The sequence below is a fragment of the Cornus florida genome, unplaced genomic scaffold (assembly GCF_030987335.1).
Source record: "Cornus florida cultivar Cherokee Brave unplaced genomic scaffold, ASM3098733v1 CherokeeBrave_3.0.0_Hap2_Chr09, whole genome shotgun sequence".
NCBI classification, from domain to species: Eukaryota; Viridiplantae; Streptophyta; class Magnoliopsida; order Cornales; family Cornaceae; genus Cornus; species Cornus florida.
In genome coordinates this window covers 43,504,853-43,517,813 of record NW_026775579.1, presented here as the reverse complement: position 1 = coordinate 43,517,813, position 12,961 = coordinate 43,504,853, and the positions used below count along the sequence as shown (strand labels likewise).

The 12,961-nt window shown below is 33.0% G+C and overlaps 1 pseudogene; it reads right to left on the bottom strand.

The window, feature by feature from the left end:
• Positions 1 to 376: 376 nt before the first annotated feature.
• On the bottom strand, positions 377 to 2,385 carry LOC132272546 (uncharacterized; annotated as a pseudogene).
• Between the last annotated feature and the right edge of the window lie 10,576 nt (positions 2,386 to 12,961).

The following is a 12,961-nucleotide window of genomic DNA, read 5'->3' as shown; positions in this document are numbered from 1 at the left end:
CATTTATTTAGTTTAAATCATATTATAATTCAACCACCAACCATCTTTTGATCACTCGACCTACTAATCCAACATTGATTTCCAAACAAAAATACGTTTCCTTTCCCTTGAGACGATCCCTACTTACTCTAGCTACATTAATAGTTAGTAGTGGTAATGACATTCTATAAATTCAAACTTGGTCACACTACACACTTTTGTTCAATTATGTACGAGACGCACCAGTGCGTATTACCCCCCATTGTTTGTTCACCTCCCCTATTGACTGGTACCGGAGCTATAAAAAGACTAAAATAGCCCTCTATCTATGATTTAAAAATAATAATAAAATAACATAAAATGGGAAAAGACAAAGAAACCCTTTCAGATCTCAGCCTCACATTTCCATAAAAAATTATGTGATTACTATGCCCAGATCGTTTTTCTTCTCAAGAAGGGCAAGATGAAATCCAGTGAACTCACGTTGGGAGATTTCAAGTAAAAGCTGACCTCGTACAAAGCAACATAATTTCATCTCTGGTCGGAGGGATGGGTACCACTTCTGAAGAGCAAGGAAGAAATTTAAGGGTCTCGATATGGTCTTATCAGTGCATGCATCATATGCTTAACAGAGATCGTGGATTAGAGAGTTAGATGATTTTAGCAACAATGTAATCTGGCTAAATGAGGTGCGTCAGAGTGTCCCGGTTGAGCTAATCCAGGCAGAGTCTTTCGATGCACTCCAATTCAGCTTAGGGAAGGCAGCACCACCAAGGGATCCAATTGATTCCTTAATCTTTATCTCAAGCTCTGGGAAAGAAGGGGGTGGTGAAGATTGTTCTGATTCATCTCCAGATCCTTCGGATACTACATAATCTTTTTCTTCTACAGGTTTATAGATTGTATTGGGCAGGGCATCTTCATTTGAGATAGAAAGAGGAAGAAGGAAGGGGCCGAAATCGTTAAGAATGTACTGGATGTCAAAGGATTCTAGAAGTTCATGAATCAAAGTTGGTATGGAGACGAATTTGAATTTCTGGTACCACTCCTGAATTTGGCATCGATTAACCTCTTCCTACATTTTATTTGAAGAATAAAATTGTTCTTTCTGTAGTAAAGTGGCACTTCCTTTCTTCAAAAAGTTAGGGTGTGTTTGGTAAGGTTGATTTGGAGGGATAGGGAGAGAAAAGAAAAGAGATGATAGTGTCAGAGTGTGTTTGGGTAACTTAATTGGAGAGAAAAAAGAGGATAGGGAGAGATAGTGAGGGATAACTATCCCTCCCTATCCCTTGTAAGCTTTCTCTCCCATTTTGAGAAGATAGGGAGAGATAGGGGGAGATAGGGAGTTGTAAATTCTTAATACCAAAAATACCCTCCACAAATCAATATAAAGAAAAGTTATTCCATTTATGTCCTAATTTTGTTTTCTTCCATTATTTTTATTTTATTTTTTTCTTTTTTCTTTTTTACTTTTGTTTTTATCCATTGCATTGAACTATCACAAAGAAACATTCCAAATATCATATGTGAGATTTTGGAAATGGATAATATGTAAAGTGGTTATGAAAGGGTAGGATAGTAATTTAGTCACTATCCTTTCTTTTCTTTTCTCTCCTCTATCTTATCCAAACAACAATAATTATCCTTTCTTTTCTTTTTTCCCATATCTATCCAAACACGAATTAAAATTATTACTATCCTTTCTTTTCTTTTCTTTTCTCTCCTAACTAATATTATCATTTCTTTTCTTTTCTCCCCTGTCTATCCAAACATACCCTTACAGATATCACAATTAGACAAAGTAACAACATTATACTAAAACTCTGCTCTAAAAATTTAACTTAGAAATTTCTACAAAACCCTACTGATTCAAATTTTAGTCAAACATACTAAGGGGGAATAAAATAAATTAATTAGGAAAAAATGAAATATCAGCTATTAAATTCATAGAAGTGAAAATATCCTAAAGATAGAGTGATATTATAATTATATATAGGGTTAAATGTACTAATTCCCCTAAACTCTCAATAAACCTCCTTGAACTATCATATTGTCACTTAACTCCCTAAACTATCCCATTTGTTGCAAAAAACCCAAACTGTTAAATGGCCATCCAAAATCAACGTTAGAGTAAGGCATGTGAGATACACTTACTTGGCACAAATTTAGATTGCTAAAAATGACCTTATGTACAAAAACTCCATATGTATATATATTATCTTCTCCCACCTTCGTTTGGCCAAACAAACCCTAACTAATCTCTCTCTCTACCTGCAATTTGGCCATTTGTTTCAGCTCTGCCCACAATTAATTCTCAATTGAGAAAGCTAAAATCCCAACCCATCTCACCGTAACGGTTTGGTTACGATAGTCTTCTCTTTGGCAATTAGATGGTGCGATCGGCATTGTTGCAAGTATTGGAGAAATCGCTCCGTCTCTAAAACCCTTTGCGACGGCCCAAAATTTTCAACCCGATGCGTCAGTGATGAACTGAAAGCTGACCCGTAACGGATCCGAAATGTGGAAGCGAAAGATAAAACCAAAGTCTATAGAGATATAAACCATCTCCAAGATACCAATGTGACATTCCATAAAGTCACGGAGCTCAAAGAAATAACCAGAAGCTAAAACTAACATGAAAAGGGTCAAATGGTACCCTATGGCACCAATGACAACCAAAGGGGCAAAGTTTAGTTCAAACTAGACCACATACACCAACACTAAAAAATAGACTTTAAGCCTCACTTGAATCCCCCATTGCATGATCAAACTTAATTATATGCAAGTGTGTGATGATGTGAACATACATGTAAGTGTAAAACAACATTTTAAACATGCTGAAATGGCCTATGGCCTTATTACAATTCATTTACAACATTTAACATGTCAAACCTCTAAGTTGGAAAAATTACATTTCATAGGCAAAACTTAAACATGCTAACACTTGCATGTGAACAAGAATCCTGCTAAAGAAACTTCAATTCTGCAAATCACCAAAGTAAGTGCAAATCTCCAATCTTGTATCCTATACCTGAAATATTGCCCAATAACTTTGGGGTGAGCAACATAAAGCTACTCGTAGGAAATGAGTATACATCGACCTAACGTTTTATAATTTTATCACCTTAAGGTGAAACATGCTAAAGGGGCTCATGCCACCTAACGTCTATGTCAAGATGAGACTCAGGGAGCATCATAAGCTACCCTAGATCATTTTTAGCATCAATCACATCATTCATGCAATTCAAACCACATAAGAGCATGTTATACAAAGCAACATGATATAAATTCTCAAAGTTATCAACTTGAAATCTAAAATACAAAAACAACCAAAGTGGGTCATGCCACCTAACATCTATGTTCCAAATGAATCTATAGGATCACTCCTAAGCTACATTTGAATAACAAAACACAATCACAATATCTATACAATTTAACCAACATAGAAGCATGCTATACCAAGCAATAAGATATAGATTCTCAAAGTTATCAACTTGAAATCTAAAAGTGCGAAATTAACTAAATATAGCAATTTAATATAATTTGAATATCTAATACCACACATCAAGACATAGATTCTCTAGGTTATCAACTAGAAATCTAAAAGTGCGAAATCAAATAGTGTAATACTTGGACATCTAAGTTCGGAATTCTGCCGAGACCTAAACGGTTATTACGGGGACTAACCCGCTGGTAATACCACCCCTAGTGCGCACTATTTCGACGGGGAGAACTCATACCTCCCGCACTAGAGCCAAACTCTAGCCATGTTATAGTAACCATGTCCCAAGTGACTCTAAAATAAATAAGTTAACAACTTATATACGAAATATATATAGACAGCACGAAACTACATTCCATGCACAAGTAGGTTGAAACCACACAATACATGCTTTAAATCCACAACTACTATAGGATGACAATGTCGAATTTTCAGAGCGCGATTCGTTACGTGCTATAATAACATCACATGTCGAATATTCAGTGTGCGATTCGTTACACGCTATGACAATATAATTCAATATTGAAAGCATAACTTATAAATCTATTACAAGTCTAAAATCTTGCTTCAAACATACTACCAATGTTATATACATACATGATTAAATCTTCAACGCAATAGAGACGGAAATTAATTACATAACCTAATTAATTTCTGTAAGTTTCAGATCTCAATTTAATGATCCCTAATTAACACATGTTATACAACATAACATGGTCATTACATATACCACATGCAAAACTTAATTAGGTCATTAAAACAATGTGATGGAATTTTGATAATTAAATTCCTAGATTCTAAAACAACATCCAATGGTCACAATTTAACATATGCTAGTGTACAAGTCCTAGTCATCACAAATATTAAGTTAAAAACTTAATTAAGCCAACAGAACTTTTAAATAGATTTTAATTAAAATCTCTAAATTTTCATACTTAACCAAATGCTCTCAAATTAAAATATGTTAAACAATATACCAAGACTTAATTTAAAAGTATGCTACAAGTTAATTTCATGCAAGGTACGTCCATGATAATTAAACTTTCACAAAAGATAATTATTAAATAAAATGTGCAATTCTTATTCAGATAATTCCAATTTAATATATGTTAACAAACATATCAAAACTTAATTTTCTAGCATGCCACAATTTAATTCTAAGTCATATAACATCATGAGAATTAAATCTTAACCATATAGATTAATTAAATTAAATTCTAGATTTTAAACAAAAGCATGCATACAAGTTGTATAATCATGGGAAACACTTTATACAACACATAAATAATCCTAAAACATCCCCTACCTCAATTTGAGATGAAAATCTCAAAAGCCCACTGAAAAAAAAGTGCTCCGAATTTGACGATACCGAAGGGTTTGTCGGGGACAACACGATCTACATGAACCTCCAAGAAGTCCCATCAAAATCACAAATTGACTTCAAACTCAAACTCAAAATTTGGTTAGAAATGAGTTCTAATAAGGGTGAAAGATGCGTATCGCCAAGACGAGCAATAAACACAAAGGCCCTACTATATTTTGACAAAGGAATGAAGCTCAAAAGAGGAAAGAGAAGGTGGCAGCCTCCCTTGGGCTGCCATGGGAGCTACTGGTCGTGCAAGGAGAGTGGGGAAGATGAAAAATGAAATATTTCATCCCCCTTTTATAGAAATCTCAAAAAGTGCCTTGAACGGGCCTCGCCAAGTCTGAAAAAGTGAAATTCGAGCAGACGCGCTCAAATGGCAAAACTTTGTGAACGAAAACTATTTAAAATTAGAAAATATGAACAACGGAAGAAATAGCGTCAAAACCCGAGTCCCGATCAGAAAGTTATGCCCCAAACAAGTTTGGCGGCAACTGGGGCCAAAACCCTGAAACTGGAAAACAATGACCAGGTGGAAATTCTATAAGTACACGACTCGACAAAAAGTGAAAATGAATCATGTACGAGGATCCAGGCTCAAAACAAGGCATTTAGCAATAACTTTCATTAATTGCACAATGGCCCCTCCAAAAAGTGAAAACTGCACTAATGGCCCAGAATGAAAATATCTTTCAAAAATATTTTCTTAAAAACCCCTGAAATAAAATATCTTCAAAAGATATTTACGAAAAACATCTCAAGAAAAGAAAAAGATTCTAAAAAACTATGCATCCATGCCCCTGTGGACACCGGGAGCAACCAGAGTACTTTCTTACAAAAGTAAAGATACGTATTTCGTGGAAAGCACTTAGAATGAAGATACATGAAGTCAAAAACCAACTCCGAATGCAAGAAGTGTGGTTTTGCAAACAAAGTGACAAATGGGGAAAAGACAAAATAGGGAAAATGACGAAATAGGGAAAATGATGAAAAGTGAATAGTGTCGAAAAACGAAAAATGTGGAAATGACTCAGTCCTCAAAGGAAGTTGTCAATCCAAAGAAAAGAGTCTCGGAAATCACTTTAGAGCACTCAAGATGACACTAAACGACGAGGAACTGAACTCAGAAAGAAAAAGATCAACGGAAAAAAAAATATTCGTGAAAATCTGAGAAAAGGGAAAAGAATGAAAATGACCGGGTCATTACACCCTTTATTCGACAAGGATTAGTGCGGGGTTAGGTTTGTCACCGAATTATCTGATTAAAGCAGCCGAAAAATAGTGGGCTTTTGGTTATTTTTGGGTTTGATTTTTTGGATTGTGATGTAAGATTATTTATTTAATTGTGGCCCGCATGATTTGGACATATGACATAGTACTTGGTGGCTAAGTAAATAGATATCAATTAATTATTCTTGGTTAACTTATAATTACTTTTTTGGTAATTACTTATTGGAGAAGTGTTTTCCTTCTAATTCCTTACTTTGATGGAAAGTAGAATTATGTTACTAAAAGGAAAACTGGTCCTCTCTCTACCTTTATAAAAGTGCATATGCTCCATCAATTATGTATGATTATTGAGACAACACGTAAAATGTTATTGTGTGCAAAAGGCCAAGAGAGATAAACTAGTTTCCACCTTTGCCTGTTGATCAGAGCTGCAGATTGGTTCGTGTTTAAAGGATCTGGACATTGGATTTAATCTCAATAAGGTTTAATATCATGAATTGAGATATCTATATCTAACTATATTTATTTATGCATTATAAGGATGTGAAATTAATTGAAGTTCTAAAATCTAAGAATTTATGATAATTTGTGATTAATGTTTAACACAAATTAATTAGAGTTTACATGTGGTATCAGAGTCCGTAGTTTTGGAACTCATTATTTTTTTATTATACTTGCATAAATAATATGTGTAAGTTAAAATTAAAATTTTTTTAATTTATTATATTCGTTTACTGCTTTGATTAAGACCTGCATATACAGTACCGTTTTTTATTTTTTTATTTGGTTTGAAGATACTGTATGTCTGTGGGATTTTTTTTGTTGAAATTAAACAATTAATGCAAAAAGGGTACTTCAATTTCCGTGCTTACCTAATGGTTGAAAGTTATATATTATAAGACAATAAGTTTGCTGTGTTTTTTGTACATAATGGATAATGGATAATGGATCAGTGTAAAGAAAGTTGAAAGTTATATATTAAATATAACATAATGAGACAAAAAAACAACTTAAAAGGTTGAAAACGAATCTGGGTGATGTTAAAGTTTGAAAAAGGTGAACTTAGTGGGTTTATTCAATTAAGTTGTCTTTGGTGATTGTATATTATATATATATATATATATATATATATATATATATATATATATATCATAATGAGACAAAACAAGTCAAAAGAGATTGGTTTTTTTGTTAATTTTCGTGTAATCAATTGACATAATGAAATATTTTGATATTATTTCGCTGCGCAAATCGAGGTCTTAAATTATGATCCTGTTTTTGTTTGTTTTGTACATGTTTAAATATATGTTACAGTACTATATCTATGAAATTTTAAGACACCCACTAGTAATTTAATTAATTGAGTTTGTAAATTATGAGTGCATAATATGGTGAGTAATTTAATGTTGAATTTATCACTAGATAATTTAATATTCATATTATAGAAAGGTTGGTAGCTACCAAAGTGGCCTAACTATAATGATTACTGGATATTAATTTTAGTGATAGACATAATGTAATATTTCATGAATAATGATGCTTAGAATTTTTTGTAATATTCATGAATATTGGGTTTATTCAATTATTCGAAATAATTCTTCAAAGGGAATTAATTTTCTAGTGATTAAATAAATATTAAGTGGTTGTATGTAATTTTTAATTGGGTAGATATAGAATATCCCAAGGTAACTTGTCTATTTAATTAATTAGTGCATCACCAATGAAGCTATATATAAATAAATACATCTAAGCATCATTTTTTTTTTTTTTGTATTTTGTGGTTACTACCCAAAGGGGTACCATAGTTGTACAATGTATTTATTTATTTTTATATGTGTTGTTATCTTAAAGTATTAATGTTATGAGCATTTACCTTATTATGATTATTTTATTGCAGTATCTCTTCCTGTTTCAGAGAATTTGCATGCTTCATCTGTTCCAATTCTCAATGGGACTAACTTCTCAGAATGGAATGAGCAAGTTCAGTTCAACTTAGGTGTGCTAGATCTTGATTTAACATTTTAAATTGAGAAACCTACTGCTATTACTGGTGAAAGCAGTGAGGAAGAAAAATCTCTCCATAAAGTTTGGGAGAAATCGAACAGATTGAGTATTATATTTATGCGAATGACTATTGCAAACAATATCAAAACAACTTTTCCCCAAACTGATAGTGCTAAGGAATATTTGAAAAATATTGAAGAACGTTTCCGTACTGCGGATAAGTCTCTTGCAGGGAAATTAATGGCTGACCTCACTACTATGCGTTTTGATGGTACTCATAGTATGCATGAGCATGTTTTTGACATGACTAATCTTGTTGCAAAATTGAAAACTTTAGGGATGAATGTGGATGAGACTTTTCTCGCTCAATTTATTCTCAATTCCTTACCTTCTCAGTATGGGCCATTTCAAATTCACTATAACACTATTAAGGACAAGTGGAATGTGAATGAATTGGCCAGTATGTTAGTTCAGGAGGAAGGAGGGCTTAAGCAACAAGATAGTTATAATGTTCATCTCATGACTCAAGAAGTTAGAAAGAAATTTAGGAAAAGGCTTGGAAAAGGCATTAAGCGAGCAACACCCCAAAAAAGGATTCTGATCAAGCTACTCAAAAGAAGGAACGCAAGAATGATAAGTGTCATTTTTGTAACAAATCTGGACACTTTCAGAAAGATTGCATAAAACGTAAAGAATGGTTCGAAAAGAAGGGTAAGCCTTTAGCTTTTGTATGTTTTGAATCAAATTTAATTGAAATTCCTTCTAATACTTGGTGGGTTGATTCAGGCTCTAATGTTCATATTTCCAATACGATGCAGGGATTCCTTTCAACCCAAACCACAAATCCAAATGATGATTTCTTGTTCACAGGGAATAGGGAGAAAATTCCAGTTGAAGCCATTGGGACATTTCGTTTAGTTTTAGATAGTGGATTTCATTTAGATTTGTTTAAAACTCTTTATGTTCCTTCAATTTCCCGTAATTTGATTTCTTTGTCTAAACTTGATGTTGATGGTTTTTCATTTAAATTTGGTAATGGATGTTTTAGTTTGTTCAAAAAATCCCAATTTGTTGGTTCTGGTATTCTTGTTGATGGTTTATACAAGATAAAGCTTGATGATTTATTTTCTGAAACACTTTTGACCTTGCATCATAATGTTGGAACCAAATATAGTTCAATTAATGAAAATTCATCTTTCTTGTGGCATAAAACATTGGTCATATATCCAGTGAAAGGTTAAAAAGATTAGTAAAAGATGAAATTATTTGAAATCTAGATTTTACTGATTTTATTGTGTGTGTGGATTGTATTAAAGGTAAACAAACCAAACACACAAGGAAAAGAGCCACAAGGAGTATAGAGCTTCTTGAAATTATTCATACAGACATTTGTGGACCTTTTGATGTTCCATCTTTTGGTGGAGAAAAGTATTTTATCACATTTATAGATGATTTTTCACGTTATGGATATATCTATTTGTTGCATGATAAATTTCAAGAAGTGAATACTCTTGAAGTATACTTAAATGAGGTTGAAAGACAACTAGATAAAAAAGTGAAACTAGTAAGGTCAGATAGAGGTGGTGAATATTATGGAAAGTATGATGAAACGGGTCAATGCCCTGGACCGTTTGCTAAATTCCTTAAAAGCATGGCATTTGTACTCAATACACTATGTCAGGCACGCCACAACAGAATGGTGTAGCTGAAAGGCGTAATCGTACTCTTATGGAAATGGTTAGGAGTATGTTAAGTAATTCCTCGTTACCCATATCATTGTGGATGTATGTTCTTAGAATTGCTATGTATATATTAAACAGGGTTCCAAGTAAGGCAGTTTTAAAAACTCCATTCGAACTGTGGACAGGAAGGAAACCTAGTTTAAGGCACTTGCATGTTTGGGGTTGCCCAGCGGAAGCTAGGATTTATAATCCACATGAAAAGAAATTGGATCTTAGAACAGTTAGTGGGTACTTTATAGGTTACCCAAAAAAATCCAAAGGGTATAGGTTTTACCACTACAAGAAAAATGACTTTTTACCACGGTGGAAAAACCTTTCTACCACGGTTTTGAACCGTGGTAGAAACAGCCGTGGTAGAAAGTTGGCCTTCTACCACGGTTTTGCACCGTGGTAGAAAGTCTACATTCTACCACGGTTTTGCACCGTGCTAGAAAGTTCGACTTTCTACCACGGTTTTGCACCGTGGTAGAAAATAGACATTCTACCACGGTGCAAAACTGTGGTAGAATGTCGACTTTCTACCACGGTTTTTACACCATGGTAGAAAGTATTTTTTCTACCACGGTTCTTCACTGTGGTAAAAAGTCTATTCGCAGAAGAAAAATAGATTTTTTACCACGGTGCATAATCGTGGTAGAAAGTATTATATAATTTTTTTTTAAAAATAATACTTTAGCCCTTGTGAAGACTCTTTTAATATTATTATTTTTTTTTATTATTATTTTTTTAACTACTACTAACGTTACAGAACCCTAAATAAATAAAAAATAACATTATAACCAAAATAATTTACAATTCATATATATATATAACCAATTCCAAATCATTGTTTTATACAAAAATTAACCATATACAAATATAAAAATTAACCATGTACATGATCCACACCTTACATATTTACTTAACCAAAATAAAACAAAAATTCTTCATATCTTCTTGCAACTTCTTCTTCTTCATCAACCATCCAAAAAATATAGCGGCAACAAAAAAGGTAACTGCAACCCGCAATCCTAACTTTGACCTACAAAGATAGTTGAAGTAAGAGAATTAATGTAAAGCATTATAAAGGTACTTTGAAAGACTCTTCGTCTTAACTCAAGCAAAGCAAGTATTAATATGGTCTTAACTCAAACAAAGCAAGTTCAGTGTATCATGGAAATAATCCCAAAGCAAGTATTAACATGTACTAGTACTTTTGAATCAAGTCCAAATTACGAAAGTTTAGTATAAAATTGGACTCGTACATTATTTGATAAAGCATTCAAAATCACAAGAGAAGATGATAGAATGAATTCCCAAAAGGAAATTGGGAAAGCAGTTGATCAAATACAATGAAAATGACACCTCAGGAAGGGAATTGCCGAAAAGCATCTAAAACCCTCTTGGTATAATACAGTAGTCTGAAGTTCAAAAGAAAACACTTCAGTTTACTAAAAGGTGTTAGATGCAAAAAATCCATCCACGTAGTTAATGCAGCAAGGACTGGTAGGCTTATCCCATCAATTTTCTAGTAGTTTCAACCTAGCCTTTAATTAACAATTACAAACTAATTGTAATAATCACTTTGTTTATTTGCTTAAGAGAGACAATATCATGATCATAATGGTGATCATTTACCAGCTTGTTGCAATAAACAAATTGAATCCGTCGCCTATGTATTTACTTTAGGGCATGTAATAATTTTCATGCTCTAATCATGTCACTAGCCCTTCTTTTACAGAAAAAAGTAGGATACTAAATAGTTTCTTGACATGAGAGGAAACACAACAGAGATCAACGAGAAAGCAAAGCCAGTAAGTGCAGTATCAAAGTTGACTACGTTATACATGTAAAAAAAGCATTCAATTTCAAATGAATATCATTTTGGCACTTAATCAATTGATATAAGGTCTCATTTACATGAGAAATATTATAAAATGAGATTAAAAAATAATAATAATATTTATATATATAAACTGTTTTGAGGCATAAATTTGAAAGTGAGGCATGAAGGATATATATATATATATATATATACACACACACACACACACTTAGACATTGAGGTGTAGGGTTGAAAAAAACTTTTTGACTCATATGCAATCAACTTTAAATCATGCATTTTGGGACTTAATCAATTGATGGACATAAGGTCTCCTTTAGATGATAAATTAAAAATTAGTTGGAAATTGTGTTGATGTATAAATTTGAAAGTGAGAAAGAATTATGAATAACTAGGTAAGCTTTATTGTCACTATCAAAATTAAGACATTGAAAAAGTCAATTCGGACAGGCTTTGAAACAACAAAATCTAAATGGTGAGACACAAAATAGTGAAATTCTAGGCTTTATTAAATATTCAAACCCACTAAATATTCAAACCCACTAAACTACTAAAGTGTTGATTTTGATAGACACTAATTAAAAAAAATGGTCACTTAAGGCACGTGACCCCCTATACACCGCAAAATTGGTCACTTAAAGGCACGTGACCCCCTATACACCGCAAAATTGGTCACTTAAAGGTACGTGACCCCCTTGAGCATGAGTATAAAAAGTATTAAAAATGTGTAATCATAAAAGAAATGCATCATTTACAAATTTTGATGTACTTGATAGGCCATGCAATTGAAAATCTTGTAACAAATGCGTCTTTCAAGTCAAAGCCACGAATTTCAGGCCTATATAAAGACATTTGAAATGCGGCACGGGAATGGCTATCATCAATATCAAATTGAGTCTGCAATGAAATGACAATATCAAAAAACAATCAACCCTTCTTAGCATTGTCACTAGTGTGCCCATAGGTTGATTAATCTTTATCTCACCACATAATTGAACACTCAAACCAGACTCTAATAATACATAAATTTGAAGGAAGCATCAAGCAAGAATATTTTAAACTAAATTATGAATATGAAAAAGATTAGTGAACAAAAAAAAAAAAAATTTGAAATATACCTGTACATTCTCCTTCCATATCTCTTGAAGTAGATTTTTTGGCACTTTCTTCCATGTTTCAATAGTTACGGGCACCATCTCTCGTGCTAGTACTGGAAGGGAAGATTTGTATTTAGTACCAATTTCCCCAGTTGGTTGTCTCCTGTAATTAAACTCCACACGAGCCCTCTTCGGTAATGACTTTGTAAGACCCGCAATAGT